The sequence below is a fragment of the Garra rufa genome, unplaced genomic scaffold (assembly GCF_049309525.1).
Source record: "Garra rufa unplaced genomic scaffold, GarRuf1.0 hap1_unplaced_039, whole genome shotgun sequence".
NCBI classification, from domain to species: Eukaryota; Metazoa; Chordata; class Actinopteri; order Cypriniformes; family Cyprinidae; genus Garra; species Garra rufa.
Window position 1 is genome coordinate 95,189 of NW_027394314.1, and position 7,182 is coordinate 102,370.

At 49.9% G+C, this 7,182-nt stretch overlaps 5 non-coding genes across 5 annotated transcripts; all 5 read left to right on the top strand.

Moving 5' to 3' along the window:
* The first annotated feature begins 8 nt into the window (after positions 1-8).
* Positions 9-149, top strand: LOC141315836 (U4 spliceosomal RNA). The gene has a single exon (XR_012351147.1). It is a non-coding gene; the product is annotated as a U4 spliceosomal RNA (small nuclear RNA).
* Positions 150-1,281: 1,132 nt separating this feature from the next.
* trnan-guu (transfer RNA asparagine (anticodon GUU)) lies at positions 1,282-1,355 on the top strand. The gene has a single exon. It is a non-coding gene; the product is annotated as a tRNA-Asn (tRNA).
* A 1,543-nt stretch (positions 1,356-2,898) lies between these two features.
* Positions 2,899-3,039, top strand: LOC141315849 (U4 spliceosomal RNA). Its single transcript, XR_012351160.1, has one exon. It is a non-coding gene; the product is annotated as a U4 spliceosomal RNA (small nuclear RNA).
* Positions 3,040-4,165: 1,126 nt separating this feature from the next.
* trnan-guu (transfer RNA asparagine (anticodon GUU)) lies at positions 4,166-4,239 on the top strand. Its single transcript has one exon. It is a non-coding gene; the product is annotated as a tRNA-Asn (tRNA).
* Positions 4,240-5,782: 1,543 nt separating this feature from the next.
* Positions 5,783-5,923, top strand: LOC141315834 (U4 spliceosomal RNA). The gene has a single exon (XR_012351146.1). It is a non-coding gene; the product is annotated as a U4 spliceosomal RNA (small nuclear RNA).
* Positions 5,924-7,182: the final 1,259 nt, after the last annotated feature.

The window sequence follows — 7,182 nt, forward strand, 5'->3', positions numbered from 1 at the left end:
TCGCCGGCATTCTTTCGCAGAGGCAATATTGTAGCCTGTGAGGTTTATCCGAGGCGCGATCATTGCTGGTTGAAAACTTTACCCAATACCCCGCCAGGATGACTTGAAATACAGTTAGCTTTGGCAATTTTTGCTAGCCTCTCTGGAGGCTTAGAGTATTGTTGAGAAAAAGTAGTCTTGTTTAGTTTAGGTTTTGCTTCTCGTTGAAAAGGTGTCTGCTGATGATTGAGCGCCAGAGCCAGAAGGCTTGTTGTTTTGTAAATATGTCCTCAAGACGGGTATCATTAAACTGCAGCGCAATTACAGCTCACCGTTACCCATCGTAAACAGGTTGGGCCTGTCTGGTCCGGTGGGCTCTCAGTGGCGCTAAAGCTTCCAGTGCATGTCGAGCACAATGTATTAGCCTTCCACCGCCTTAACCGCTGGACCACCTCGTCATCTTGCGTGGTTTCTTTGTTTAACACTCCTGAATCATGTGCATGTGGATGCCTTCTTCGTCTTTTGTTTCAGCCGCCGAGGGCCTGTTTTCCACTGAGGCCCTGCGTCAAACTCCCTATGAGACACAATCGAACGTTAGTAGTAACCTCCGATTACGGCCGAATGTGGATTCTGCTCGGACGACGGGGCACCGGTACATCCTTTGTAGCTTTGGCTTGTTAGCCAAACGCTACAGCAGTTTGCCATTTCCCATCAAATCATCCTTGATTTCCTTAAGAAAGGTGCCCCAAATTGGTGGAAAATCACATCTCAACCATACGCTGTCCAAAGCATTGACCCGCCTTCACGCGGCAAAACAGAACGTGTTGTTGGCCCGCACTGCTGGGTCAAACTGCGCTTCCCAAAAATAGATTGGGTCAAAACCGACAGAAGAAAACTCTAAGCTTGCTCTAAGCCCTACCCACGGGGAGGGCTCGACAGTCTCGCACAACGCGAGAGCCTCCGTTTCGCCTGTGTAATTTGGGGGCCGATGAAAACTGGGTCCGACCCGGTGAAGAAGCCCACGACCAGCCCGGCTAGCTCAGTCGGTAGAGCATGAGACTCTTAATCTCAGGGTCGTGGGTTCGAGCCCCACGTTGGGCGGCTCTGTTGACTCTCTTTCTTCCCAAAAGGGTGGCGGGCTCCAGCGTGCCCATTCGCCGCGCAGGCTGAGTGGATTTTGCGAGCTCCGGAAACATCTTTCAAAACAGATGTCGCTGTTAGTGCGAGCGATTTTAATCCCTATCACTAACCCTAACCCTTGCTTTTACACCGGTGATCCGGCGGCAGCAAGCAACAGCGGCTGTCTCTGTGGCGCAATCGGTTAGCGCGTTCGGCTGTTAACCGAAAGGTTGGTGGTTCGAGCCCACCCAGGGACGTGTGAAATGCCGGAGTTTTGCACGCGCGTCAGGTGTCCACTAACGCCTATGCCATTCTTAGGGTTGCGAGGCACAGCTTTCTCAGGGCGTTTATCTTGTGCACCTTCAATAAGCTGGCTTGTTTTAAAAGAATTCAGCGGCGGGTGTTTGGTGAACATTTTCACCAGCTCGAGTAGTTTGCTGTGGCATGTGGATGCCTTCTTTACTGATGATCTGTCTCTGGGGCTCATCTAGTTGACATAGTTTCCGCTGACATTCGGCTGAAGGTGCTGATCCACTATCTGCTCTTGGTACGGACTGGAACCGGGGGACTGTAGTGACCATCAGATCGGAATACAGAATGGATCTGGTGGCTACGGTGACCTCAGAATAAGAAGAAACAGACTAATATTAATGTAGATGCAAAAGTTCCATGTTGCCACAAAGTCAATACCCAATACCCCACCGGGATGACTTGAAAATACAGTCAGCATCGGCAATTTTTGCCAGTCTCTCTGGAGGCTTGTTGAGAAAGATAGTCTTGCTTCGTTTTGTTTCCTTTTATTGGCGTGGCTGGTTGTTGGTCCTCGTCAAAGAGGTGTCCACCGATCATAGCGTGCCGGAGCCAGAAGACTTGTTGTTTTGTCAATATGTTCTCAAGACTTTGCGGCAGTTATCAATAAACTACAGCACAGTCACAGCTCGCCGCTACCCATCGTAAACAGGTTGGGCCTGTCTGTTCCGGTGGGCTCTCAGTGGTGCTAAAGCATCAAATGAAGAGGATGGGATTCGAACCCACACAAACCAAGGCGTGCCGAGCACAACGGACTAGCCTTGCATCGCCTTAACCACTCGACCACCTTTCGTTTTGCGCGGTCCTTTTGTTTAACACTCCCGATTCAGACCACCAGCTCATTAGTAGAGCGCTCGGTGAACTAAACTGAGTGTGTCAGATAGGGAAGACACACAAAAATTGCAGAGTGGGGTCCCCAGGACCGAGGATCACTGCTAAATGTACCGAACGACGAGGATGGGATTCGAACCCACGCGTGCAGAGCACAATGGATTAGCAGTCCATCGCCTTAACCACTCGGCCACCTCGTCATATTACGTGGCGTCTTTTATTTAGCACTCCCGATTCAGATCATCAGCTCATTAGTAGAGAACTCAAAGAACTGAACTGAGTGTGTTAGATAAGGAGGACACACAAAAAGTTCAGCATGGGGTCCCCAGGACCTAGATTAAGGTCCAGTGCTAAAGGAACCGAACGACAAGGATGGGATTAGCAGTCCATCGCCTTAACCACTCGGCCTCCCCGCCCCCTTGCTGACTGAGAGAGGCCATGCTGCGGACCTTTTCAGCTGCTGCTGTGCTTTCAGCAGGCTGTTTTGAGCACAGAGGGAATAGTGAATGAGCCGTCTTTTACACACCTCTAATCTGTTCCGTAGAAACACGGTGCAGCAACCCGTGCCAGGAGACTGTTTGTGCGGCAGTTTAAAGCTTGCTACCACCTTGTCGGTTCACATCCACGTAGGTGCCTGAAAAGGTCACGACCGTCGCCGGCATTCTTTCGCAGAGGCAATATTGTAGCCTGTGAGGTTTATCCGAGGCGCGATCATTGCTGGTTGAAAACTTTACCCAATACCCCGCCAGGATGACTTGAAATACAGTCAGCTTTGGCAATTTTTGCTAGCCTCTCTGGAGGCTTAGAGTATTGTTGAGAAAAAGTAGTCTTGTTTCGTTTAGGTTTTGCTTCTCGTTGAAAAGGTGTCTGCTGATGATTGAGCGCCAGAGCCAGAAGGCTTGTTGTTTTGTAAATATGTCCTCAAGACGGGTATCATTAAACTGCAGCGCAATTACAGCTCACCGTTACCCATCGTAAACAGGTTGGGCCTGTCTGGTCCGGTGGGCTCTCAGTGGCGCTAAAGCTTCCAGTGCATGTCGAGCACAATGTATTAGCCTTCCACCGCCTTAACCGCTGGACCACCTCGTCATCTTGCGTGGTTTCTTTGTTTAACACTCCTGAATCATGTGCATGTGGATGCCTTCTTCGTCTTTTGTTTCAGCCGCCGAGGGCCTGTTTTCCACTGAGGCCCTGCGTCAAACTCCCTATGAGACACAATCGAACGTTAGTAGTAACCTCCGATTACGGCCGAATGTGGATTCTGCTCGGACGACGGGGCACCGGTACATCCTTTGTAGCTTTGGCTTGTTAGCCAAACGCTACAGCAGTTTGCCATTTCCCATCAAATCATCCTTGATTTCCTTAAGAAAGGTGCCCCAAATTGGTGGAAAATCACATCTCAACCATACGCTGTCCAAAGCATTGACCCGCCTTCACGCGGCAAAACAGAACGTGTTGTTGGCCCGCACTGCTGGGTCAAACTGCGCTTCCCAAAAATAGATTGGGTCAAAACCGACAGAAGAAAACTCTAAGCCTGCTCTAAGCCCTACCCACGGGGAGGGCTCGACAGTCTCGCACAACGCGAGAGCCTCCGTTTCGCCTGTGTAATTTGGGGGCCGATGAAAACTGGGTCCGACCCGGTGAAGAAGCCCACGACCAGCCCGGCTAGCTCAGTCGGTAGAGCATGAGACTCTTAATCTCAGGGTCGTGGGTTCGAGCCCCACGTTGGGCGGCTCTGTTGACTCTCTTTCTTCCCAAAAGGGTGGCGGGCTCCAGCGTGCCCATTCGCCGCGCAGGCTGAGTGGATTTTGCGAGCTCCGGAAACATCTTTCAAAACAGATGTCGCTGTTAGTGCGAGCGATTTTAATCCCTATCACTAACCCTAACCCTTGCTTTTACACCGGTGATCCGGCAAGCAACAGCGGCTGTCTCTGTGGCGCAATCGGTTAGCGCGTTCGGCTGTTAACCGAAAGGTTGGTGGTTCGAGCCCACCCAGGGACGTGTGAAATGCCGGAGTTTTGCACGCGCGTCAGGTGTCCACTAACGCCTATGCCATTCTTAGGGTTGCGAGGCACAGCTTTCTCAGGGCGTTTATCTTGTGCACCTTCAATAAGCTGGCTTGTTTTAAAAGAATTCAGCGGCGGGTGTTTGGTGAACATTTTCACCAGCTCGAGTAGTTTGCTGTGGCATGTGGATGCCTTCTTTACTGATGATCTGTCTCTGGGGCTCATCTAGTTGACATAGTTTCCGCTGACATTCGGCTGAAGGTGCTGATCCACTATCTGCTCTTGGTACGGACTGGAACCGGGGGACTGTAGTGACCATCAGATCGGAATACAGAATGGATCTGGTGGCTACGGTGACCTCAGAATAAGAAGAAACAGACTAATATTAATGTAGATGCAAAAGTTCCATGTTGCCACAAAGTCAATACCCAATACCCCACCGGGATGACTTGAAAATACAGTCAGCATCGGCAATTTTTGCCAGTCTCTCTGGAGGCTTGTTGAGAAAGATAGTCTTGCTTCGTTTTGTTTCCTTTTATTGGCGTGGCTGGTTGTTGGTCCTCGTCAAAGAGGTGTCCACCGATCATAGCGTGCCGGAGCCAGAAGACTTGTTGTTTTGTCAATATGTTCTCAAGACTTTGCGGCAGTTATCAATAAACTACAGCACAGTCACAGCTCGCCGCTACCCATCGTAAACAGGTTGGGCCTGTCTGTTCCGGTGGGCTCTCAGTGGTGCTAAAGCATCAAATGAAGAGGATGGGATTCGAACCCACACAAACCAAGGCGTGCCGAGCACAACGGACTAGCCTTGCATCGCCTTAACCACTCGACCACCTTTCGTTTTGCGCGGTCCTTTTGTTTAACACTCCCGATTCAGACCACCAGCTCATTAGTAGAGCACTCGGTGAACTGAACTGAGTGTGTCAGATAGGGAAGACACACAAAAATTGCAGAGTGGGGTCCCCAGGACCGAGGATCGCTGCTAAATGTACCGAACGACGAGGATGGGATTCGAACCCACGCGTGCAGAGCACAATGGATTAGCAGTCCATCGCCTTAACCACTCGGCCACCTCGTCATATTACGTGGCGTCTTTTATTTAGCACTCCCGATTCAGATCATCAGCTCATTAGTAGAGAACTCAAAGAACTGAACTGAGTGTGTTAGATAAGGAGGACACACAAAAAGTTCAGCATGGGGTCCCCAGGACCTAGATTAAGGTCCAGTGCTAAAGGAACCGAACGACAAGGATGGGATTAGCAGTCCATCGCCTTAACCACTCGGCCTCCCCGCCCCCTTGCTGACTGAGAGAGGCCATGCTGCGGACCTTTTCAGCTGCTGCTGTGCTTTCAGCAGGCTGTTTTGAGCACAGAGGGAATAGTGAATGAGCCGTCTTTTACACACCTCTAATCTGTTCCGTAGAAACACGTTGCAGCAACCCGTGCCAGGAGACTGTTTGTGCGGCAGTTTAAAGCTTGCTACCACCTTGTCGGTTCACATCCACGTAGGTGCCTGAAAAGGTCACGACCGTCGCCGGCATTCTTTCGCAGAGGCAATATTGTAGCCTGTGAGGTTTATCCGAGGCGCGATCATTGCTGGTTGAAAACTTTACCCAATACCCCGCCATGATGACTTGAAATACAGTCAGCTTTGGCAATTTTTGCTAGCCTCTCTGGAGGCTTAGAGTATTGTTGAGAAAAAGTAGTCTTGTTTCGTTTAGGTTTTGCTTCTCGTTGAAAAGGTGTCTGCTGATGATTGAGCGCCAGAGCCAGAAGGCTTGTTGTTTTGTAAATATGTCCTCAAGACGGGTATCATTAAACTGCAGCGCAATTACAGCTCACCGTTACCCATCGTAAACAGGTTGGGCCTGTCTGGTCCGGTGGGCTCTCAGTGGCGCTAAAGCTTCCAGTGCATGTCGAGCACAATGTATTAGCCTTCCACCGCCTTAACCGCTGGACCACCTCGTCATCTTGCGTGGTTTCTTTGTTTAACACTCCTGAATCATGTGCATGTGGATGCCTTCTTCGTCTTTTGTTTCAGCCGCCGAGGGCCTGTTTTCCACTGAGGCCCTGCGTCAAACTCCCTATGAGACACAATCGAACGTTAGTAGTAACCTCCGATTACGGCCGAATGTGGATTCTGCTCGGACGACGGGGCACTGGTACATCCTTTGTAGCTTTGGCTTGTTAGCCAAACGCTACAGCAGTTTGCCATTTCCCATCAAATCATCCTTGATTTCCTTAAGAAAGGTGCCCCAAATTGGTGGAAAATCACATCTCAACCATACGCTGTCCAAAGCATTGACCCGCCTTCACGCGGCAAAACAGAACGTGTTGTTGGCCCGCACTGCTGGGTCAAACTGCGCTTCCCAAAAATAGATTGGGTCAAAACCGACAGAAGAAAACTCTAAGCCTGCTCTAAGCCCTACCCACGGGGAGGGCTCGACAGTCTCGCACAACGCGAGAGCCTCCGTTTCGCCTGTGTAATTTGGGGGCCGATGAAAACTGGGTCCGACCCGGTGAAGAAGCCCACGACCAGCCTGGCTAGCTCTTATAGCAACTTGTCAGACGAGCTTATTTCTGGTAGTGACATCCACAAATGAGCCAATCACTGTGTGTAGCGCTTCGGGAATTCTACCAAGAATCGACCAATGAGAGAAATGCCTGTCATTACATTATTGGCCAATCAAACGAAAGACTCTAACTAAGGCCCGCGCAGCTTTGCTGACCAATCAGATGATGATGTACACTTATCGATCTATTGTTTGGTACACTTGTGAACGCCGTTGAAACTGAGGTAAATGTATATACATTTATGTCTCATTTCGTTATGAAAATGTTCATTATTCCTTCGCGATTCGTTTGAACATGTTTTTGGTATGTTTGTGGTTCTATGTGTTATGTGCTCGCTAATGTTAATTATTTAAAAATAACTATAT